The 26,453-nt window shown below is 39.9% G+C and overlaps 1 protein-coding gene across 1 annotated transcript in view; it reads left to right on the top strand.

Annotated features, from left to right (window-relative positions):
- LOC149177334 (uncharacterized) overlaps positions 1 to 26,453 on the top strand; it is a 108,514-nt gene that overhangs the window by 49,886 nt on the left and 32,175 nt on the right. The window lies entirely within an intron of this gene.

The following is a 26,453-nucleotide window of genomic DNA, read 5'->3' as shown; positions in this document are numbered from 1 at the left end:
TCAGTAATTCTTCCTTCAATAGTTTTCCTGAGATATTCCAGGACTATAGACCTTCATACAAACTTTCCTCCACACCAAGTGAGCCTTCTTCTTCCTTTGCAGATGATCCTACTTAACCTGGCAGAAGCAGCACCGGTAGTAACACTTTCGTGGACCCAACTTCGATCTTGCTTTGGAGACTTCGATCTTCACTGAAAGACTTCGATCTTGGCCCAATACAGCTTCCTGTGGCAACAACACCCAATAATAGCAACTTCGACCTATACTTGATCTAGCAGCAGCAATTGGCAGCGACATCAACAAGAAAACTTCAATCTTCCAAACTAGGGCATGAGATAGAGAGAGAGATGCACTTTTCCCAGCTTCAAAGAGATATCGAACTTGCTTGAGTTGATGTCCTCCAAATGGAATTCAAACTACTTCATTCATAGCCTTTAGGTGAGGTTGAATAACCTTCCTTGAGGCCAACTTGATCATCTTAAGGCTGACTTGGTGTGGAGGTAACATAATTCATTTTTGACTCAATACTAAACCCTTTTACATGATTCAAAAACCCAAGAAGGGTCTCTTTAAAAACACAATGACTCTATTAACTTAGAATAAACCCTAGAAGTCCTCAATGGGGACTTTGACCTAAAACATCATGACCCAAGCATGAAACCCATGCTTTAATAAGTCATAATAATAATAATAATAAAATTTATTTTCTTTATTCTTTTGACAAGTACATTACTTGATGACTCAATACATTTAATGAAGACTGAACCTAGTTACATTTTCCAATAGTGCACATGTAGGCTCAGCTGGCTATTAATTTAGCCTGTCTTCAGCAAATAATTGGGCCTTTTGTTGTTGATACTTATAGGCCAAACAAGCTAGAATAATTTTCTTCAACAGATAACTACTTCCAATGATCAATTAGCATTAATTCCACATAGTATTCATCCAATATCATTAAGCAATTATATAGAAGAAAATTTCAACCAATAAACATGAAAGAGTAGTAGAAGATAACCATGAGACAATGAGACAAGAGATAGAGAAATTAGGTTTGAGGCTAGGGAAAAACCCACAAGGAGAACTTTCCTTATGAGAGAGAGAGTTCAAAATTCATCAATACATAAGAAAAACAAAACATAATAGTTGACCAGAAATATGTGCCAAGTCTCCCTGATATTTTCAGCCTCGTCCTTCCTTCTTCCCTAGAACAAAGACAGAACCATGTATCATCAATGTGTCAATTGAGGAGGGATTACATATTTATAGTATTTCAAAGGGGGTCGAATGGGTGCCTCCAAGGGGCCTAGCCGACTTAAACAATAGGAGGCCGACTTGAGGTATTTAGGAGGCAAAATTTAAATTCAAATTTTCTATTTCTTCACATGATGAAAATACCGACCATGGCTACCATATTTCCAACACTCCCTCTTAGCTAGGGAGGTACTTTTCATTCTCTCTCAAGATCAATCTCCCCAACCAATTCATAGGTCTCTCGACCCACAACCTAAGGGAGAGATCACAAGTACAAGTCTCTTTCTCTGTCAAGATCAATCTCCCCAACCAATCCATAGGTCTCTCGGCCCACAGCCTAAGGGAGAGATCATTAGTGTCGTCATAAGGAAAGATACATAACATCCAACACATCCCAAAAGCCACAACCCTATGGCATCCAGGTTAGTGCCCTACTGACCAGGCGGATCAATCAATGAGGCCAAATGAAACATATGCACAGGGTACATCTACCTGACCACAAACAAGGTCTCTCAATCCCTATCTCAATCCCCGACCATATAGTCTCATGGTCCACGACCTAAGGGAGAGAACTCAAGATCAATCTCCCCGACCAATCCATAGGTCTCATAGAAACTGCCTTAGGGAGAGATCACACAATCAGTGTCCCTGACCGAACTGTTCTCATAGTCATCATGACCTAAGGGATCATTCTATGCTTGAGAACCAATCTCCCTGACCAGACTCACTAGTCTCCCGGTCAATTGACCTAACAGAGTGATAATCTTCTCGACCAATCCATAGGTTTCACAGCCACAACCTGAGGAAAATTGATAATGCTACTAATTAATGCTCCCTCTCCAAAGGGATTCTCAACCATTCTAGGCTTCTTACATAAACATCATCAACCCGCTCAACAAAAGAAAAGTAGCCGCTCAACAACAAAAAAGTTGCCATGATGGATTTCAACACTTGATCAAACGTTTCATCAGACAATAATAGGCTGAACAACCAACTAATATATTTAGCTTTAGTCACGGCTTGTCACAGAAGCAAACATCAACAACCTGCTCATCAACATACATGTATACCATGGTCGATTCTAGCACAAGATCAAATAGATCAGCAAACAACTTCTGAAGCCAAACTGCTTCATGAATCAGCTACATTTTTAGCTTCAATCGGGCAAAATGCGGCAAGAACATCCATGTCATTTAGACCAATAAAACACCCAAAAGTGCTCTTCCTTTCTTTAATACATCCAGTCCAAATAGAGTCAGCAATTCCATGCATCAGGTGGTTCAACGAGCCAATCAGAGAATCAACCAAGTCAACAACAGAGTCTTGCAGCTTCCTCAAATTTTTATCATGGAGATGTTCATGGATTTGTAGTCCCTTATGTCAAATGACAACAAAGATTTCATTAGGCTCATGCATTTACGAAAACAACTCCCTCTTACACGAAGACACTGAAGTCCTCAACCCTTGTCAGAAACGTATCATCAATACATAGCAGAAAAGTTGTAGGGTCATATTTGGCATATTTGGATCAACATCATTCTTCAAGACATCTAGTGAACTTCATGTTGGAAGTCATAATTGACTTCTTTTCATCATAGATAAAAAACATGCTCTAATCAGGATGATCTTGCCCATTCAATCACGAGTCTTCTTGTCACTTTGTTCTTCTATTCATTTCCAACGATTGCCACACCTCGGTAGTCTTCATTGCATACCTGAAATCCTCGCTAGGAGGCCATGGAAGAACAAATACAACCAAGCAAGATATACAAGGACAAGAAGAAAAACAACATCAATAATAAATTAAATAAAAGAAATACAAGATACTTATCTTTTGAGAACATGTCAGCGCCCTCTTAATCTTAGCCTTCTTGCATCCAACCTACAAATCAACCTCATCATCAAGATGTCATATCTTCTAGGAGCTAGGGTTTCTTCTTTTAAGCGGAAGCAATTAATCCATAAGCCCTAGGCTTTCATCTCCAACCCTAGATAGGGTTATCAATTGTTTAGCTAGGGTTTTAACTCCAAACCCTAATAATTTTTCAAGTTTAGTCTAGGGTTTACAAACCCACTCATCCTTGCATTCTTTTCCAACTTCATCATTCTTGATTTCAGTATCAACATTATAAGTGATCTTTCCTAGGGTATTGTCCACGAACCCTAGGGCTTTCTATACATATTCAAAACATTTAAATCTTCCAAACTCTCAATTCCTCAACAATAATTTGATCAGACTTCAGGCTTTCCAATGTCCAAAGCCAATGATCTTTAGATCCAAAAACTCTTTTATCACGTCATTGTAACATCATCATCTGACTCTGAGCCACAAATGGGTTTACGGTCCAGTGTTTTATAGCCTCCCTCTGACCCCGATTTGACCCCACTTTATAACATCCCACGGCCTAAAGACCATAAGGAACGTAGTCGCTCGACCATAAGGAACTTTAGTTGCTCGACCATAAGGATGCGTAAGCAGGCTCGACCACATGAGAGAGGGTGAGCAAGCGAACTCTCGCCCAACTTCTTCCAGATTTCAATTTGGATTAATAATGACTTAACCCAAAATCACTATATGGAACCATGTATTGAATTAAACGTTCTACAATTTGATTCTTTCCAAGCAACATTCAAATGACTTGATAGATTCCGACATCGGCCACACAGAACTGCTAATTATGTGACAAAATTGAACTTAAAAAAAATGTAAAATAGGAAATTTTGACCTCACTATCTGTTTAGTCAATTTAGTGTTCCTAAATTGATGTCATTAATTGTCAACCCGGGGCTCGTAAGCTGATGAAGTGAAGGTGTACTATATGTACTTAAGCAACCTCTTAGAGCTTTTGTCGTTTGGGGTGTTGTTTATGGTTAACTTATCTTCCTAAGATGGAGTGATGATTATAGACAGATGAGTGCGAGTGTGTGAAAAGTGATTTCTAGATGAGTGAAAGTGTGTGATTGGTGATTTCTAATTACTTGCTGAATTTGTAAAGGAAAAGAACTTGAAAGAAATGAATAATTTGAAATGACTTGAAAGCAAATGACCACGTTCTAATGGCATTAGTCTCTACTCATATTGCTGCAAATAAAAGAAACAAGAAAATCACTTCAAGGACTGATGATAATGGTTATCTCTTCCTAACTCCCTGCTTCTACCACATAGTACTGTGTAAAACACGATTAGGAAGTAGCTGAAGACAAATCCAAGAATTGATAAAAACTCTAAATGACAAATTATAACACTACTAAGCCTTTTCCATCATACTGCTTCCTACATATGTGATTATGTGTAACAAGTGGAAAAAGTATTAGTGCCACAAGCCAAGACTACTTAAAAACAAGCTGCAATTAATTAGTGTTCTGTTCTCTGAAAGATAAACCATTCATGATAAAGAGAGCATAAATTAGTTAGCATCCAACTTGTAAAACTAAGCTAAAAACTAATCTAGAAAACAGAGTAAAAAGGGCAGCATTACGAATAAGACAACTGCAACTACCATTAGATATTAAAGCAAATACAACACACTCAATCCCGGGTTAAAACCTGCAAAGAAGCAAATCTGATCAGTGAAAATAAAGGCTGCAGCAATGAAAAGAAATCAAGCTGTACATAACTCAAGAAAAGGAAATGCTGTATGTGAAATAAAGAAATTGCAGAAGTATAAACATGAAATACTTATACAAGGGCAGTCATGAACGGGGGCCCTCCATCCATACAACCCACAGAAAACTCAGATGCTTTAAAACTTCAAAACAACACTGTTTCCATTACTTCATATGCAGAAATACATAGTCAAAAGTGCTGGAACGGCTCTATAAAAACAGAGTTCAGAAATGTGCTAAAATTCTCGCAAGTTCATAAACTACAGCAGCTACAAAAGTTTACATAAGCGTACGCAGACACAAGTATTTATAGGCATCTGCAAGATGGCCTAATGCGTAAAGCATAAAACAGAAAATAAACTGAATATCATGCGTATTAAAGGTGCAGTGAACACGTCATATGCTTCATGGTCGAGCTGGAGGTCCTGGTCGTTATGGGCAATGAATCCAGCGTTGGATCATGTTCCCCACGGCTTACAAAACACGGACAAGTCATCTTTTCCACCGACGTGACCAAACAGCTTACGCATCAACGTTAAGATGCCTTTATTTGACCGTAACTTGACCCCCTTTGACCGGAGGTACAGATGACGTGGCTGGCTGAACTGATGGCACAGGAACCTCGAGCACATATATTCCAACATGCCCATGTGGCTCGTTCTGCAAAATAGCACGTGGAACCTTGAGATCAACAAAATGGCTGCGGAATCATCAGATGGCTGCGGAATCGCTGAATGGCTGCGGAATTGCCAGACAGCTGCGGAATCTCTGCAAATATGTCAAAAACTAAACAAAACAGTCACCCATTAGCAAAGCTCACTTGATCATGTTTAATGACAACTAATGTAATGATCTGGGTGGAAAATGAGGCAAAAGAGAGAGGAAAGTGATGAAAACAGTAGGTAATGATGGATGATAAGGTGTAAAGTAGAGGCTCTACATACCCCCACTACGAGGGCATTGCATGTCCTCATGCAAAAACACTGATTAATCAACCTGCTGTGATGCCTCTGCCAAGACATCCAATCTCCTATTCTTTCTCTGTGTAGACACATTGACCCTTGGCTTCTTTACTAAGCATCTGAACTTTAGGTTGATCAAGGCTCTGCTTAGCCTTTTGCATTTCTTCCTTAACTTTTTGTTACTTCTTTGCCACAGGCCCAAATGTAACATGGTGTTATCATGAATCATCTTATCCAATTTGGCTTGCTCTTTCAACTTTTCATTTTCTTGCATGATATGTCGATTTAGAACCTCAATCTCAAAAATTTCCTGTTTTAAGGAGTGGACTTGTTGCTCTAAAGGTTGAACATTGCTTGGGCCAGCAGCTGCTTGCTCCAATGTCTCCAGATAATTATACACTTTCTGCTGATCCGGGTCAACCTCAGGTGACTTTTAGGGACTTGGTTCATAATCAAATTCAGATCCGTGTTCATGCTCAAGTTCATGTTCAAAAGGACTTTCCTCACGTGGAGGACTAGTCTCAATATGCTCAGCGTGTGGAGGGCTTGTAGCCACCTTTTTAGGTGTGCTCAAGTCAATGATAAGTGACTTTTTAACTTTTGTGGCCCCTGCTCTATCTTGTATTCTCCTGCTCCTCCTCACGGTGGTAGTACTCTGTTTTTCTTTTTGCACTTTTTGCTTCTGTTTTTCCACCTTTTTAGAGAGGGTAGTTTCATGGAGTTTGGCCATTCTTTGAGCTAAGGGCTGAGTGTCTTCCTCACTAGAATTCTCAGGAGTGAGGTAAGTTTCTTGGACTACAGATTTACCTTTATCTTGCTTTTGTTTCTTCCTCCCTTCTTTTCTTTTCTGAGCAATTTCTTGAGCAAGTTCTGAAAGAGTTTCAGTGATAATTCCTTGGGCTGCTTGGTTATCATCTTCAGTAAATCCAGGATCAATTTCCTGTTCAGGATGCTGTATATCAGTTTCCTCATCAAACTGTTCTTGAACAGTTTCCTCTTGGGCAGTTGTTTCAGGAATAGTGGTATCAGGAACAATAGTTTCTGTTTGGGCAATAGTTTCTTGGTTAACCCCCTCTCCTCTTTTTCTTCTACTTCTTTTTGGTACTTGAGGGGACCCTCCAGAAGTTTCTCCTAATTCTTGAAAATGATTTCTTATGAGAAACCTCTCCCATGTGTCTCTTTTTGATTTCAATTGTTCCTCAACTAGCAATTTCACAAGACCGTGATGATATAAATGTGCTTCAATATTTCTGGGGTTCCTTTGGACAATTGCACACATTTTCTTAAGACTTGAAAGTAGAAAGTATGGGAGGTTAATATCATCTCCTGGAAAATGCATCATAACCTTTGCATGGTAAACATATAAGACCCCAAATCTTCCCTCACAAGTGAAAATTTTTTGCATTAATAAGAGTAAAGTTGTCCATTCCTCCTTAACATAAGAAACAGGAATCCCTTTTGTAAAGATGCTGGTATCCATACCTGGGTTTTTTAAGATTTGTCTCCACTGCTGATCTTGAACTGACCGGTTCTTAAACCACCTTTCTCCAGTCTGTGGAAGTGAGGTAGCTTGTGCTATGCTGCTCTCAGTGACTGTGAATTGTAAATCCCCTATCTCCACGTGATTATCTTTTTCTCTGAAGGACCGTGCAAAGGCCTTCGTAACCTCCTTATGGTAGCCTCTGAACTTCTGGATGCATTGTAACCAGTTTGCCTTTTGCAATGCCTCTTTAACCTGAGGATAACCCTCCAGAAACTTTGAACCCTCCGGTTCTGCCCTTAAGAGCTTCCCCATTGGCTCTTACGGCTCTGTTCTATTTAAGACACGGCTTCAAAACGGCCTTACACAGTCAATTCACGGCTTTGTTCTAGAACACGGCTTCAAAACGGCCTTACACAGTGGATTATGGTTTTAGCTCTGGATACGGCCGTAACAGACCTCCACTGGTGATTAGAATTAGCGGAGAGGAAAAACAGAGTATGGTGAATGGTAGCAGCGTAGTGAGCACAGCGTAAATGGAATGAAACAGTGTGAGTGGAAATGAAACAGCGGAAGTGAAATGATATGAGCGTAAGAGGGTAGAAGGGTTATGGAATAATGAATGGAAACGGCTATGTCCTTAGGTTTCGGTTTCAGAGTTACACTTGGCTGCGTGAGTTAATGTCATATAGAGACGTAGTACATTAGGCTACGTCACTTAGGTACGAGATCTTAATGGAAGAAGCAGCCGCAAGTGAAATTCAAAATCGTGGTAATCAAGGACTGATAGACTTGGGAGATACCTGGGTATATGGTCGCGTGACTGGTAATCATTACATTTAGTGGCAAGAAACATAACCTAGAAAACTTTGCATAATGAAATAACTGTAAGTTTAGGATTTAAACCATACCTCAGATTCCCGCTTAGATTTGCCTTTGATGACTTGCCACTAACCCTTCACTGATTTATGGCTGTTGCATGACTATTTTCCATTTATTATTGATGACTACTGAGCTGTAAAGAAATTTCAAACAGACTGTGTTTTTTTTATGCAGGTGCAGAGGGCTGCGGAATGGCTGCAGAATCGTCAAACAGCTGCGGAATCTGCAGTAGTAACCTCCGACTGCACAAAAACAACTTTAACTATCTAAAAATGACTTTATTGATGGAATGGAATGTAGTGAGTGGATGGATGAATGAAAAAAATGAGGTGGAGTGAAAATGAATGAAATGGTGAAATGGAATGGAAGAGAGAGATTTTTTTTTTTTTTTGGAAAACATGAGGTGTCAGGTGACCCTGATTTTCACCTCAGGATTTCTGTATGAGACTGCCAATCAGAGATTGGTTTTCAGGCTCATACATTTATTTTTTTTTTTTTTTTTTTTCAAAAACCAAAGATTAGGCCGATGGAGGAGAAGAATCCTTCTCCACCAACCTGATTGCAGAATCTTCTTTGAACAATTTGACAAACTCTTCTTTTGAGAATGGCTTCTGGTAGATTTTCAAGCGGTGGCCATTCACAATAAGAGGAGTATGAAATTCATCAATAGTTTTTACTCGAACTGCTCCATTGCTAAAGACTTCATCAATCTCATATGGCCCAAGCCAATGAGTTTGAAACTTTCCTTTGAAGTCTTTGAATTTTGAATCAAATAATAGAGCCCAATCTCCTCTCTGAAACTTTCTTTCTTTGATATGACGATCATGCCATTTAGATCTTTGATGCTGAACTAGATCGGTCCTTAGAATTGCATCTTGTCTTATTTCATCTAGCTCATTTAGCTGGTCCATTCTGTGCTTTTGGGCTTCTGAGAGGCTCATTCCCAATTGGACTGCCATCTTGAAGGTCTTGATTTGGAACTCAATGGGAAGCAGGACTTCCTTCCCATAAACAAGTTCATAGGGAGAATGTCCTGTTGTGTTCTTCCATGTAGTCCTATAGGCCCATAAAGCTTCAGGGAGCCTTTCCGCCCAATCTCTTCTATGAAGATGAACAGTCTTGGTGATAATGCCTTCAAGAACTTTATTGGTAGACTCCACTTGACCATTGGATTGCGGATGGTAGGGAGTAGATGTTCTGTGCTTGATCTTATATTCCTCCATCAGCTTCTCCATCAATTTAGATGTAAACTGGCTGCCTTGATCTGTCACAATTTCCCTTGGGACACCAAAACGAGTGAAAATATCCTCAAAAAGAAATTGAACAACTGAATTTTCAGTGGCAGAAGGTAATGCTTTTGCTTCTACCCACTTAGTAACATAATCAGTACAAACCAGTATATACTTCTTTTGCTTTGATGGTGGATTAATTGGTCCAACGAAATCTAGAGCCCATTTCTCAAAGGGTTCGATGCATACCTGAGGCTGTAGAGGCATTTCATTTGAAGGAGTTGGTTTCCCAACTCTTTGGCAGCTGTCACACCTTTTAACATACTGCTTTGCATCTTTAAAGAGAGAAGGCCAATAATATCCTAGAGAAAGGATTTTATAGGCTGTCCTCTTGTCCGCAAAGTGCCCGCCGCATGGTTCATCATGACATGCCTTAAGGATGTCAGGCATTTCATCTTCCTGAACACACCTTCTGATTATACAATCTGGCCCTGTTTTGAACAATTCATTAGAAATCCAAGAATAATGTGAACTCTCCCGAATGATTTTCCTTTTCTCATTAGGAAATAAGTGTAGAGGTAGCTTCCCTGTAACTAGATAATTAGCCATATCTGCATACCAAGGAGTCTTGGTAGTCACTGCAAACAAGTATTCATCTGGAAACTTATCTTCTACTGGAGAATCTTCATTAGTGTTTTGGATTCTAGACAAGAAATCAGCTACTGTGTTTTGATTTCTAGGTCTATCTAACACAGTAATGTTAAATTCTTGCAAAAGTAAAAGCCATCTTGTAACTCTACCATTAGTGACAGGTTTGTTCATTAAATATCTTATGGCAGAGTGATCAGTATGGACAAAGGTTTCATAGCCGGTTATGTAATGTCTAAACTTGTTGATTGCATGTACCACAGCTAAGAACTCTTTTTCTGTAACAGTATAATTTAACTCAGTAGGAGTCAAATTCTTACTTGTGTAATAAATAGCATAAGGGATCAAATCCTTTTGTCCCAAAACAGCGCCTAGAGCTGTATCTGAAGCATCAGTAGAGATGTGGAAAGGGAGTTTCCAATTTGGTCCCCTTAAGATGGGTGCTTCAGATATTCTAGACTTTAAAGCTTCAAAGGCAGATTGACACTCAGGATCCCATTTAAACTCACAGTCTTTGGTAAGCAATTTGAAAAGAGGAGATGCTATCCTAGTGAAGTTTTCAATAAATCTTTTGTAATACCCAGTAAACCCAAGAAAACTTCTAACATCCTTCTGGCAATTTGGAACAGGTAACTTAGAGATGACTTCAACTTTGGATTTATCAACCTTAATTCCATCTCCTCAAATATGATGTCCTAAAACAATCCCTTCAGTAAACATCATAAAACACTTTTCATGACTTAAAGAAAGATTTGTTTCCTTACATCTTACCAGTACTTTTTCCAAATTTTCCAAAGCTTCTTCAAATGTATTACTATAAACTGTGAAATCGTCCATGTATACCTCTACACAATCATGAATCAGATCTGAAAAGATTCCTAATACAGCCCTTTGAAATGTAGCGGGTGCATTGCACAATCCAAAAGGGAGTACTCGGTAGGCAAAAGTTCCCCAAGGACAAGTAAATGTGGTTTTGTCTTGATCTTCAGGTGCTACCTGAATTTGATTGTACCCACTAAAACCATCCAAGAATGAGAAATACTTTTTACCTGCTAAAGTGTCTAGTACCTGATCAATAAAAGGTAAAGGAAAATGATCCTTTAAGGTTGCCTTGTTCAATTCTCGATAATCAATGCAAACTCTCCATTTACCATTCTTTTTGGGCACTATAACCAAGGGAGAAACCCATTGGCTGTCTGAGATGGGGTAAATGAAGTTTACCTTGAGCAATTTCTGGAGTTCTTCTTTCACAATTTCCCTAAGGTTTGGATTCATCCTTCTTTGTGGTTGCCTAATAGGTCTGCTATTCTCTTCAATGTAGATGTGATGAATACAAGTCTTAGGATCGATTCCTTTCATGTCAGTGTATTCCCATGCAAAGGCAGTGGAATGTTTTTGCAACAGTTTAGTTAATTCTTCTTGTTGTGGTCTTCCCAAGTTTTTGTTAATGTTTAATGTTTTTCCTGGAAGGATTTCAACTGTAGAACTACCAAACTCTTCCATTGAGAAGAGAGACATCTGTCTAGAGGAGAGATATTCAATATCTGCATCTATCTGAAAATGTGTAGAGTCATAATCTAAAGGTACTTCAAAATTTTCTAATGTATTTAGAATTTGACTATCCTCACTGATCTCAGAGATGGTTAGAACTGGTTGTATAGTATCTTCATCCTCTACCCATTCATCTTCTCCTATTTCTGTTATAGCTTTTGCTGGGGGATACAAGTTGAATTTCTTGGTGGAATTACCATCTGATATATACATGTCTCCATACCTACAACTGATGAAAGCATCAGCTGTGGCCAGCCAAGGTCTTCTTAATATAAGAGGATGTCCTCCTAGATTGTTCTTGGGAGTTAAAATCATAAAATCAACTGGATATTCCCAAGAATCTAGAGAGACTGGAATATCTTCCAATACACCATCAGGTTTAATGATTGATCTATCTGCAAGCTGCAGCAAAGTAGGTGTAAAGAGAAGGTTAGGAAGCTTTAACTGATCCATGGTCTGTCTACTCATGATGTTGATCGCGGCTCCTAAGTCAATCAGAGTATTTGGGATTTCAACCCCATTAATACGAGTTTTGACAATAGGGCTACCGGGATCTACATATTTTTGCATGGTAATCTTACCCATCATTATGTCTGCAATTTTTCCAACTAGATGTATCCTTTTAGTATCTCTGGTTCTTTTTCCTGTTTTCTTCAAACTCAACTCCTTTATTGTCTTCGCTAGAATGGGAATTTCCTTAATGGCTTGTAACAAGGGGATCTTGATACATACATTCTTCAATTCATATAGGAAGCTATAGTCAGGCAGCCATATCTGCTTTTCCACCCCTTTGTCAATTTGCAATCTTTCAGGAAAGGGAGGTGTAGCTAAAGGTGTAGGTTGCTCAACTATGGGAGTTGTAGAGGTTGATTCTTTTTCTTTTTCTTTTTGGATATTTTGGTTTTGAAGTGATACTTCAGCACCTTTATTGACTTTGAGAGATTCCTCCTCAGAAATGCTTGGTTGTTGAACACTTGTAGAAGGTTGATCTAAGATTCTACCTGATCTAAGTTGTACTTCATTAAGAGGAACAACCATATAGGTAGGGAATGGTTGACCTTCCATCATGTAAGCATTTTGAGGGTTCCTATTATTTGGATTTGGTAATGGCTGAGAGGGAAGTTGATTTGATTTCTGCTGGGATTGAAGTGCTAATTGAGAATTTTGATTTTGTGGAGGAGGTTGTTGTTGTTGAGGGTATGGCAATGATAGTTGTTGACCTTGGTTTGGAAGTTGTGGAGCTTGCTGATTCTGAAATGATGGAGGATATTGATAGAATTGAGCAAATCTCCCATAAGGATTTTGCATGCTTTGCATCCATGCTTGGAAAGCATTTTGAGGTTGAGGCCAAGGTTGTTGCCAAGGATTCCAATTTGGTTGGGATTGAGAATTCATAGAGTTGTTAAACCCTTGATTCTGTTGTCCTTGCCAAGGTCTCCTTGCAATAAAACAGAGAGATTCAAGTGTATCTGGATCCTCTTGAAAGACTGCTTTGAGGCCAGGAATTGAGGGACAATCCTTGGTCTCATGAGTTTCTGAGCAAATTACACATGTTTCTACAACGTGTGCATCTAAGGGACATTCCCTTAAAGCATGTTTCTTTCTACATTTCGGGCAAAAGATAGCCAAAGCCTCAGCTTCTGCTTTTTGTTTATTGTGAATCTTAAGGGTATCAAGTTGTTCACTAAGACTCCCTAAGATGTCAGTTTTAAATTCATCAAGCATACTGCCGATTTCAGCCCTACTCACTGATCCTGTTGCAGATTTATTCGCCCTAAGGAGAGAAGGATCTCTAGGCCCTTTTTGCGTTTTTGATTTGCCCCTTGAGAGATGGATACAAAGTTTTGCTATGTCATTGAGAGAAAGTTGAGAAATATCCCCTTTCCCCATCATGTTTAAGATGTCTATCCATTCATCCCTAATGGCTTTTAATAAGAGGGCTTTTAAGGTCTCTTCATCCAAGGTATTCATTTTTGCTCTTTTCAAGTTATATTGAAACCTTTCAAGTAAATCTTCTAGACTCTCATCTTCTTTTTGTATCATTTTAAAAACCTCGTCCTTGTAATTAGTAGGCATGCAATAGTCTAAATACCTATCCAAAAATGTCTGTTTCATCTCATCCCAAGTCCTAATGGATTGAGTGAGTAACCCCATGAACCATTTCAAGGCTTGATCCTTCAGTGTTGAAGGGAACAATTTGAGTTTCTGAGAGTCATCCAGGTAGTCATAAGTTCGACACACCACTTCAAACTCAAATAAGAATGTTTCAGGGTCCTCAGTCCTTAACCCATGGAAGTTAGGGAGGACAGATGGTGATATGTTTTTCATAGTGGCTCGGGAATCCTCATTAACAATGGGAAACCCAAATGAATTATCCCCATTTCTATTTCCTCCTCCAATGGGACCTCTACCTCCATTATTGTTATTGTTGTTTCCTCCTCCTCCTCTACCTCTACCTCTACCTCCTCCTTCTTCCTCTGCCATGATGATTCTCCTAGGGATTTCAAAATCTTCTGGTTCCTCTACAAAAGGTGAATGAGAAGAGATTTCTCCTTCTTCTTCAGATGATTCCAATTCCTCAATTACAATTGGTCTTCCTGTAGGAGAAAGAGAAGAGTCTCTTCCTGGTTCAAACTCAATAGAAGGTGTAGGAGAGTCAACTCTTGGCTCTTGAATTCCAGGAATTCTAGGACTAGGAGTTTCGGTTGGAGATAAGGGGGGTGTCTCTTGTCTATCCCTTGAAGCAGATGGACTTGTAAAAATTGAACTTCGAGCTCTAGTTAAAAACCTTCCTCTAGAATCTCTAGCTCTATGCATGTCATTTTTTTATTTTTCTTCAAGTCAAGTTAATAGTTCTTTTTCTGATCTTCCAGGTCACTCTAGGTGCAAGAAGAGAGCATACTCAAGAAACTACTAAATCAATAACTTTCTCCTTTCTGATCCTCCAGAGGACCAGATCACTTTGAAGTGCAAGAGGAGAGCATACTTGGATAGGTTATTAACCTCTTTCCTTGAAATTTTTATGTTTTTTTTTTTTTTTTTTTTCTCTAGGTATGGCTACTTAATTTCACTTCCCCGGCAACAGCGCCAAAATGTTTAGTCAATTTAGTGTTCCTAAATTGATGTCATTAATTGTCAACCCGGGGCTCGTACGCTGATGAAGTGAAGGTGTACTATATGTACTTAAGCAACCTCTTAGAGCTTTTGTCGTTTGGGGTGTTGTTTATGGTTAACTTATCTTCCTAAGATGGAGTGATGATTATAGACAGATGAGTGCGAGTGTGTGAAAAGTGAGTTCTAGATGAGTGAAAGTGTGTGATTGGTGATTTCTAATTACTTGCTGAATTTGTAAAGGAAAAGAACTTGAAAGAAATGAATAACTTGAAATGACTTGAAAGCAAATGACCACGTTCTAATGGCATTAGTCTCTACTCATATTGCTGCAAATAAAAGAAACAAGAAAATCACTTCAAGGACTGATGATAATGGTTATCTCTTCCTAACTCCCCGCTTCTACCACATAGTACTGTGTAAAACACGATTAGGAAGTAGTTGAAGACAAATCCAAGAATTGATAAAAACTCTAAATGACAAATTATAACACTACTAAGCCTTTTCCATCATACTGCTTCCTACATATGTGATTATGTGTAACAAGTGGAAAAAGTATTAGTGCCACAAGCCAAGACTACTTAAAAACAAGCTGCAATTAATTAGTGTTCTGTTCTCTGAAAGATAAACCATTCATGATAAAGAGAGCATAAATTAGTTAGCATCCAACTTGTAAAACTAAGCTAAAAACTAATCTAGAAAACAGAGTAAAAAGGGCAGCATTACGAATAAGACAACTGCAACTACCATTAGATATTAAAGCAAATACAACACACTCAATCCCGGGTTAAAACCTGCAAAGAAGCAAATCTGATCAGTGAAAATAAAGGCTGCAGCAATGAAAAGAAATCAAGCTGTACATAACTCAAGAAAAGGAAATGCTGTATGTGAAATAAAGAAATTGCAGAAGTATAAACATGAAATACTTATACAAGGGCAGTCATGAACGGGGGCCCTCCATCCATACAACCCACAGAAAACTCAGATGCTTTAAAACTTCAAAACAGCACTGTTTCCATTACTTCATATGCATAAATACATAGTCAAAAGTGCTGGAACAGCTCTATAAAAACAGAGTTCAGAAATGTGCTAAAATTCTCACAAGTTCATAAACTACAGCAGCTACAAAAGTTTACATAAGCGTACGCAGACGCAAGTATTTATAGGCATCTGCAAGATGGCCTAATGCGTAAAGCATAAAACAGAAAATAAACTGAATATCATGCGTATTAAAGGTGCAGTGAACACGTCATATGCTTCATGGTCGAGCTGCAGGTCCTGGTCGTTATGGGCAATGAATCCAGCGTTGGATCATGTTCCCCACGGCTTACAAAACACGGACAAGTCATCTTTTCCACCGACGTGACCAAACAGCTTACGCATCAACGTTAAGCTGCCTTTATTTGACCGTAACTTGACCCCCTTTGACCGGAGGTACAGATGACGTGGCTGGCTGAACTGATGGCACAGGAACCTCGAGCACATATATTCCAACATGCCCATGTGGCTCGTTCTGCAAAATAGCACGTGGAACCTTGAGATCAACAAAATGGCTGCGGAATCGTTGAATGGCTGCGGAATTGCCAGACAGCTGCGGAATCTCTGCAAATATGTCAAAAACTAAACAAAACAGTCACCCATTAGCAAAGCTCACTTGATCATGTTTAATGACAACTAATGTAATGATCTGGGTGGAAAATGAGGCAAAAGAGAGAGGAAAGTGAGGAAAACAGTAGGTAATGATGGATGATAAGGTGTAAAGTAGAGGCTCTACATACCCCCACTACGAGGGCATTGCATGTCCTCATGCAAAAACACTGATTAATCAACCTGCTGTGATGCCTCTGCCAAGACATCCAATCTCCTCTTCTTTCTCTGTGTAGACACATTGACCCTTGGCTTCTTTACTAAGCATCTGAACTTTAGGTTGGTCAAGGCTCTGCTTAGCCTTTTGCATTTCTTCCTTAACTTTTTGTTACTTCTTTGCCACAGGCCCAAATGTAACATGGTGTTATCATGAATCATCTTATCCAATTTGGCTTGCTCTTTCAACTTTTCATTTTCTTGCATGATATGTCGATTTAGAACCTCAATCTCAAAAATTTCCTGTTTTAAGGAGTGGACTTGTTGCTCTAAAGGTTGAACATTGCTTGGGCCAGCAGCTGCTTGCTCCAATGTCTCCAGATAATTATACACTTTCTGCTGATCCGGGTCAACCTCAGGTGACTTTTTGGGACTTGGTTCATAATCAAATTCAGATCCGTGTTCATGCTCAAGTTCATGTTCAAAAGGACTTTCCTCACGTGGAGGACTAGTCTCAATATGCTCAGCGTGTGGAGGACTTGTAGCCACCTTTTCAGGTGTGCTCAAGTCAATGATAAGTGACTTTTTAACTTTTGTGGCCCCTGCTCTATCTTGTATTCTCCTGCTCCTCCTCACGGTGGTAGTACTCTGTTTTTCTTTTTGCACTTTTTGCTTCTGTTTTTCCACCTTTTTAGAGAGGGCAGTTTCATGGAGTTTGGCCATTCTTTGAGCTAAGGGCTGAGTGTCTTCCTCACTAGAATTCTCAGGAGTGAGGTAAGTTTCTTGGACTACAGATTTACCTTTATCTTGCTTTTGTTTCTTTCTCCCTTCTTTTCTTTTCTGAGCAATTTCTTGAGCAAGTTTTGAAAGAGTTTCAATGATAATTCCTTGGGCTGCTTGGTTATCATCTTCAGTAAATCCAGGATCAATTTCCTGTTCAGGATGCTGTATATCAGTTTCCTCATCAAACTGTTCTTGAACAGTTTCCTCTTGGGCAGTTGTTTCAGGAATAGTGGTATCAGGAACAATAGTTTCTGTTTGGGCAATAGTTTCTTGGTTAACCCCCTCTCCTCTTTTTTTTCTACTTCTTTTTGGTACTTGAGGGGACCCTCCAGAAGTTTCTCCTAATTCTTGAAAATGATTTCTTATGAGAAACCTCTCCCATGTGTCTCTTTTTGATTTCAGTTGTTCCTCAACTAGCAATTTCACAAGACCGTGATGATATAAACGTGCTTCAATATTTCTGGGGTTCCTTTGGCCAATTGCACACATTTTCTTAAGACTTGAAAGTAGAAAGTATGGGAGGTTAATATCATCTCCTAGAAAATGCATCATAACCTTTGCATGGTAAACATATAAGACCCCAAATCTTCCCTCACAAGTGAAATTTTTTTGCATTAATAAGAGTAAAGTTGTCCATTCCTCCTTAACATAAGAAACATGAATCCCTTTTGTAAAGACGCTGGTATCCATACCTAGGTTTTTTAAGATTTGTTTCCACTGCTGATCTTGAACTAACCGGTTCTTAAACCACCTTTCTCCAGTCTGTGGAAGTGAGGTAGCTTGTGCTATGCTGCTCTCAGTGACTGTGAATTGTAAATCCCCTATCTCCACGTGATTATCTTTTTCTCTGAAGGACCGTGCAAAGGCCTTCGTAACCTCCTTATGGTAGCCTCTGAACTTCTGGATGCATTGTAACCAGTTTGCCTTTTGCAATGCCTCTTTAACCTGAGGATAACCCTCCAGAAACTTTGAACCCTCCGGTTCTGCCTTTAAGAGCTTCCCCATTGGCTCTTACGGCTTTGTTCTATTTAAGACACGGCTTCAAAACGGCCTTACACAGTCAATTCACGGCTTTGTTCTAGAACACGGCTTCAAAACGGCCTTACACAGTGGATTATGGTTTTAGCTCTGGATACGGCCGTAACAGACCTCCACTGGTGATTAGAATTAGCGGAGAGGAAAAACAGAGTATGGTGAATGGTAGCAGCATAGTGAGCACAACGTAAATGGAATGAAACAGTGTGAGTGGAAATGAAACAGCGGAAGTGAAATGATATGAGCGTAAGAGGGTAGAAGGGTTATGGAATAATGAATGGAAACGGCTATGTCCTTAGGTTTCGGTTTCAGAGTTACACTTGGCTGCGTGAGTTAATGTCATATAGAGACGTAGTACATTAGGCTACGTCACTTAGGTACGAGATCTTAATGGAAGAAGCAGCCGCAAGTGAAATTCAAAATCGTGGTAATCAAGGACTGATAGACTTGGGAGATACGTGGGTATATGGTCGCATGACTGGTAATCATTACATTTAGTGGCAAGAAACATAACCTAGAAAACTTTGCATAATGAAATAACTGTAAGTTTAGGATTTAAACCATACCTCAGATTCCCGCTTAGATTTGCCTTTGATGACTTGCCACTAACCCTTCACTGATTTATGGCTGTTGCATGACTATTTTCCATTTATTATTGATGACTACTGAGCTGTAAAGAAATTTCAAACAGACTGTGTTTTTTTTTATGCAGGTGCAGAGGGCTGCGGAATGGCTGAATGGCTGCAGAATCGTCAAACAGCTGCGGAATCTGAAGTAGTAACCTCCGACTGCACAAAAACAACTTTAACTATCTAAAAATGACTTTATTGATGGAATGGAATGTAGTGAGTGGATGGATGAATGAAAAAAATGAGGTGGAGTGAAAATGAATGAAATGGTGGATGAAATGGTGAAATGGAATGGAAGAGAGAGAGATTTTTTTTTTTTTTTTGGAAAACATGAGGTGTCAGGGACCCTGATTTTCACCTCAGGTTTTCTGTATGAGACTGCCAATCAGAGATTGGTTTTCAGGCTCATACATTTTTTTTTTTTTTTTTTCTTTTTTTTTTTTCAAAAACCAAAGATTAGGCTGATGGAGGAGAAGAATCCTTCTCCACCAACCTGATTGCAGAATCTTCTTTGAACAATTTGACAAACTCTTCTTTTGAGAATGGCTTCTGGTAGATTTTCAAGCGGTGGCCATTCACAATAAGAGGAGTATGAAATTCATCAATAGTTTTTACTCGAATTGCTCCATTGCTAAAGACTTCATCAATCTCATATGGCCCAAGCCAATGAGTTTGAAACTTTCCTTTGAAGTCTTTGAATTTTGAATCAAATAATAGAGCCCAATCTCCTCTCTGAAACTTTCTTTCTTTGATATGACGATCATGCCATTTAGATCTTTGATGCTGAACTAGATCGGTCCTTAGAATTGCATCTTGTCTTATTTCATCTAGCTCATTTAGCTGGTCCATTCTGTGCTTTTGGGCTTCTGAGAGGCTCATTCCCAATTGGACTGCCATCTTGAAGGTCTTGATTTGGAACTCAATGGGGAGCAGGACTTCCTTCCCATAAACAAGTTCATAGGGAGAATGTCCTGTTGTGTTCTTCCATGTAGTCCTATAGGCCCATAAGGCTTCAGGGAGCCTTTTCGCGCAATCTCTTCTATGAAGATGAACAGTCTTGGTGATAATGCCTTCAAGAACTTTATTGGTAGACTCCACTTGACCATTGGATTGCGGATGGTAGGGAGTAGATGTTCTGTGCTTGATCTTATATTCCTCCATCAGCTTCTCCATCAATTTAGATGTAAACTGGCTGCCTTGATCTGTCACAATTTCCCTTGGGACACCAAAACGAGTGAAAATATCCTCAAAAAGAAATTGAACAACTGAATTTTCAGTGGCAGAAGGTAATGCTTTTGCTTCTACCCACTTAGTAACATAATCAGTACAAACCAGTATATACTTCTTTTGCTTTGATGGTGGATTAATTGGTCCAACGAAATCTAGAGCCCATTTTTCAAAGGGTTCGATGCATACCTGAGGCTGTAGAGGCATTTCATTTGAAGGAGTTGGTTTCCCAACTCTTTGGCAGCTGTCACACCTTTTAACATACTGCTTTGCATCTTTAAAGAGAGAAGGCCAATAATATCCTAGAGAAAGGATTTTATAGGCTGTCCTCTTGTCCGCAAAGTGCCCGCCGCATGGTTCATCATGACATGCCTTAAGGATGTCAGGCATTTCATCTTCCCGAACACACCTTCTGATTATACAATCTGGCCCTGTTTTGAACAATTCATTAGAAATCCAAGAATAATGTGAACTCTCCCGAATGATTTTCCTTTTCTTATTAGGAAATAAGTGTAGAGGTAGCTTCCCTGTAACTAGATAATTAGCCATATCTGCATACCAAGGCGTCTTGGTAGTCATTGCAAACAAGTATTCATCTGGAAACTTATCTTCTACTGGAGAATCTTCATTAGTGTTTTGGATTCTAGACAAGAAATCAGCTACTGTGTTTTGCTTTCCAGGTCTATCTAACACAGTAATGTTAAATTCTTGCAAAAGTAAAAGCCATCTTGTAACTCTACCATTAGTGACAGGTTTGTTCATTAAATATCTTATGGCAGAGTGATCAGTATGGACAAAGGTTTCATAGCCGGTTATGTAATGTCTAAACTTGTTGATTGCATGTACCACAACTAAGAAGTCTTTTTCTGTAACAGTATAATTTAACTCAGTAGGAGTCAAATTCTTACTTGTGTAATAAATGGCATAAGGGATCAAATCCTTTTGTCCCAAAACAGCGCCTAGAGCTGTATCTGAAGCATCAGTAGAGATGTGGAAAGGGAGTTTCCAATTTGGTCCCCTTAAGATGGGTGCTTCAGATATTCTAGACTTTAAAGCTTCAAAGGCAGATTGACACTCAGGATCCCATTTAAACTCACAGTCTTTGGTAAGCAATTTGAAAAGAGGAGATGCTATCCTAGTGAAGTTTTCAATAAATCTTCTGTAATACCCAGTAAACCCAAGAAAACTTCTAACATCCTTCTGGCAATTTGGAACAGGTAACTTAGAGATGACTTCAACTTTGGATTTATCAACCTTAATTCCATCTCCTCAAATATGATGTCCTAAAACAATCCCTTCAGTAAACATCATAAAACACTTTTCATGACTTAAAGAAAGATTTGTTTCCTTACATCTTACCAGTACTTTTTCCAAATTTTCCAAAGCTTCTTCAAATGTATTACCATAAACTGTGAAATCGTCCATGTATACCTCTACACAATCATGAATCAGATCTGAAAAGATTCCTAATACAGCCCTTTGAAATGTAGCGGGTGCATTGCACAATCCAAAAGGGAGTACTCGGTAGGCAAAAGTTCCCCAAGGACAAGTAAATGTGGTTTTGTCTTGATCTTCAGGTGCCACCTGAATTTGATTGTACCCACTAAAACCATCCAAGAATGAGAAATACTTTTTACCTGCTAAAGTGTCTAGTACCTGATCAATAAAAGGTAAAGGAAAATGATCCTTTAAGGTTGCCTTGTTCAATTCTCGATAATCAATGCAAACTCTCCATTTACCATTCTTTTTGGGCACTATAACCAAGGGAGAAACCCATTGGCTGTCTGAGATGGGGTAAATGAAGTTTACCTTGAGCAATTTCTGGAGTTCTTCTTTCACGATTTCCCTAAGGTTTGGATTCATCCTTCTTTGTGGTTGCCTAATAGGTCTGCTATTCTCTTCAATGTAGATGTGATGAATACAAGTCTTAGGATCGATTCCTTTCATGTCAGTGTATTCCCATGTAAAGGCAGTGGAATGTTTTTGCAACAGTTTAGTTAATTCTTCTTGTTGTGGTCTTCCCAAGTTTTTGTTAATGTTTAATGTTTTTCCTGGAAGGATTTCAACTGTAGAACTACCAAACTCTTCCATTGAGAAGAGAGACATCTGTCTAGAGGAGAGATATTCAATATCTGCATCTATCTGAAAATGTGTAGAGTCATAATCTAACATTGGTTGACTTGGCTAAGCAACTCAGCAAACTCTCCATTTCTGAAAATGAAATTCCAAGAAGATGCAAAAATGAGGCTCTTCCCTTCCGTTTATAATTGCTGCTCAACCTTCCTCGTGGGCTCCACCAATTCGATTCCCTTCCTTAACCCTCTTTCATGTGGTTCTATTTCTCCTAGGGAGTTCAATTTCCCTTCTTAAGTGACCCCCACAACTTATCATCAATTAATTTTCCCCTTTTCTCCTAAGTTTAACCTTTATTTCTTGTCAAAATTAAATTTGAGCCTCAACATCTTATTTCTCCTAAGTTTTATTTATCTAATATTGTATTAATTGCCAAAATTGCAAAATTGAGGATTTCCGTAGCAAAATTATTAATTGGGGACATGACAATCCTCTCCTCCCAAATGGTTCTTGTTCTCAAGCAATTGCAATGCTATATGTTGTAAAATTTGTTCTCTCTTCTAAGTAGCATCCTCCTTTGGTAAGTCTTTCCACTTGACAAGATATTCCTTGATAGTCTTGTTCTTGAGCCTTCTCACCTTCTCCTATAATATGGCCTCAGGGATCAAAATCAAATGACCCTCATCATCGAAGCGTGGCAACTCTGCTGCAGCTGTAATTTGTTGCCCCAAGGCCTTTTTCAAGAAAGACACATGGAACACGTTATGCACCTTGCTTCTTGGAAAAAGCTCTAGCTCATAAGCCACCTCTCCAACTCGTCTAATCACCTTATATAGTCCATAAAAATGGGATTTGAGCTTCCCAGCGCCCTTCTGCTTCAATGTGGACTGTCTATATGGTTGGAGACGCAAGGACACTAATTTTCCAGCCTCGAAATGTCTCTCCGCACGGTGCCTGCATGCATACATCGTGTACTGGTTCTATGTTGTCCATAAGTTGTCTTTGAGAGCCCTCAAGACATCCTAGCTCTTGTGTATCCAATCCTTTCCCTTTGGGCCTCAACTGTCTCCAAAATTCATGCCAGCAAATGATAATGCATCATAACCATAAAGAGCACGAAAAGGTGACATACTGATAAACATATGCTAAGTGGTGTTGTAGCAGTACTCTCCCATGCGAAGCCACTTCAACCATGCACATTTCTGCCCTGTCACATAATTCCGCAGATATCCCTCCAACCATATATTCATTAACTCAGTTTTCCCATCTATTTGGGGGTGGTAGCTACTACTACTAGTGAGTGTTGTCCACACTAATCTGAATAACTCCTGCCAAAACCCCCCATAAATATACTTTCTTGATCACTGGCTATGGCCTTGGGAAGACCATGCAACTTGAACACCTCTCCGAAGAAGAGCTTGACTATTTGCGATGTTGAGGATCTGAAAGGAATGGCGAAGAAATGAGCAAACTTGGTCAGTCTGTCCACAACCACATATATGTAATCACGCCCCTTCACAGTTGGAAGTCCAGTGATGAAATCCATGGATACTCTCTCCCACTTCCTCTCTGGAATTAGAAGTGGCTGAAGTAGACCAGCGGGATATGTTTGTTGCCCCTTATTCCTCGGACAAACATCACACTCTTGTACATGCCTCAGAACATCCTTCTTGAGGTCTCTCCAAGAAAAATGCTCCATGATGGTTCGGTAGGTCTTGGAAAACCCTTGATGGCCTGCTATAGCTGAGTTGTGTGCCGCATGCAAAATCTTCTCCACACACTGTGAGCGGGGCACCAAATATATCCTGTCCTTATAATATATGACCTCATCCATCACTCGATACCTGTCATCCCCAAAAGTAACATCCAAGATCTTGCATGCTTGTCAATCCTTGTAGTACTCTACTAGCAACAATGCCTTCCAATCTTGAGTGACGTCCATAAGTGAGAGTGTTGTTGGCCTCCTAGATAGTGCATCTGCTACCACATTATGATTTCCCTTGACATACTCAATCTCAAAATCAAAGGCATGTATCTTACTCACCTACTTCTGTTGCCTCTCTTGCGGCTCCTTTTGCTCCAAAAAGAATCAAAGACTATTATGATCAGTCTTCACCTTGAAGTTGTTGCCCACCAAATACTATTGGAACTTGGACAACGCATGTATTATGGCCAACATCTCCTTATCATAGATAGGATGCAGTCTCTCATGTGGTTGTAGCTTCTGGATCTCAAATGCAATTCGGTGGCCTTCTTGCATCAACACTGCTCCAATACACTCTATAGATGCATCACACTCCAGTACAAAGGACCGTGAAAAATCTGGTAAAGCCAAAACCGGGTAGTTGCTCATCACTCTCTTGAGGCGCTCAAAGGCCTCCTGTGCCATATCTGTCCACTCAAATGCTCCCTTCTTTGTCAAGTCTATGAGGGGTGCTGCCAACTGTGAAAATCCCTTCACAAACCACCTATAGTAAGTGCATATGCCCAGGAAACCCCGCAACTCTGTCACATTCCTAGGTGTAGGCCAATCCAAAATAGCTCGGATCTTCTCTTGATGGACCTTGATTCCATCCTCTCCAATTACATGTCCTAGATATACCATCTCCGTCGAAACAAATTCACACTTGGACATCTTGGCATAGAACTACTGCTCCTCCAAGATGCGCAAGACCTCCTCCAAGTGCTACAAATGCTCCTCCCACGTCTTGCTATAAATCAAATATCATTGAAAAATACCAACACAAATCTACGCAACTGCTTGCGGAACACATGGTTCATACAAGACTAGAAAGTAGCTGGTGTGTTGGTTAACCCAAAGGGCATCAGCAAAAACTCAAAATGCCTTTAATGACATCAAAATGTAGTCTTTGGGATGTCTTGCTCCCTCATGCGAATCTAATGATATCCCGAGCGCAAATCTATATTAGAGAAGTATTTAGCTCTTCTCAGCTCATCCATCAACTCATCAATGTGCGAAATCGAGTGTTGGTTCTTCAGTGTCTTCTTATTCAGGGCCCTATAATCGATGCACATGCGAAGCATCCCATCCTTCTTCACCAACACAACTAAAGAAGCAAAGGGACTACAACTGGGTTTGATGTGTGCCAACAACAACAACTCCTGTATGGCTCTCTCTATCTCATCATGATAGGCCTTGGGATGTCTCTAGGGTTTAGTGATGACTACATGCACACCCCCTCCAACTCTATAGTATGCTCACCCACTTTATCTAGTGGACATCTTGGAGGAATGTCATCGAACACTGCTTGATGCTTCTCTAGTAGTGCCAAAATGTCTGGATGTGGCTATTGTTGCTAGTAGTGCCCATGCTATGTCCCCACGCCTCAAGTCGGCCTCCACCTTGTGTGCTGATACTTTCTGTGGTGGATATGAGTACATGCCCTTCAATAATACTAGTCTCCCATATGGTCCCATGAACTCCATCTCTAACTTCTTCCAATCAATGGTGACGCGTCCTAAAGAATATAACCACTGAACACCCAACACCACATTGGTGTTCAACACGTCAACCACAAAGAAATGATCTGTAATCAAATAATTCCCCATGGTCAGGGTCAAGCTGGGAACATAACTAGCGCATTGCATGGTTCGATCCTTGGAACAAGCATTGAAAATCCCTTAAAAGTCCCTATACGTATGCCTCTCTGCTCCACCATCTGAGCATCAATAAAATTGTGGGTAGCCCCACTGTCCACTAGCATCGAAGCGCCCCACTATCCACTAGCACTGAAGCACGTTGTTCCTGCACTGTGCCCTTGATCCATAGGGTCATACTTCTGGACACCCCGAAGTGAAGCAATAACTACTCCAGTAGGCAAAAGCAACCCTCCTCCCCACGATGATGGTGGTAGCCCACCTCCCATGGACTAGGATCCTCCATCTCCTATGGCAATCTCCTACCCCATCTCATCATCGAGCTCGCTATCTGAATATACCTCAATGTAATGCACCTTACCCTTGGCAAACTTGTGCCTCGGTGCCCACGACTCTTGACATGTGATTCACAACTCCCTCCTTCGGAGGTCCCTCCTAGTCTCATCATCCAATTGCCCTCGCCCAACACCTCTATGCACCTGTCTAGCGTCTCGCCCCCCTTAGGGTGCAGTGTCCCTGGCAAGTATAGTTGCCTTGGTTTTAGGCAAGGCATCAATCATATCTC

This window comes from Pinus tabuliformis, chromosome 4_1, assembly GCF_031772625.1.
Source record: "Pinus tabuliformis cultivar Carrire ecotype Pingquan chromosome 4_1, CPIR1, whole genome shotgun sequence".
NCBI classification, from domain to species: domain Eukaryota; kingdom Viridiplantae; phylum Streptophyta; class Pinopsida; order Pinales; family Pinaceae; genus Pinus; species Pinus tabuliformis.
This window is presented reverse-complemented; position numbering and strand designations above follow the sequence as displayed.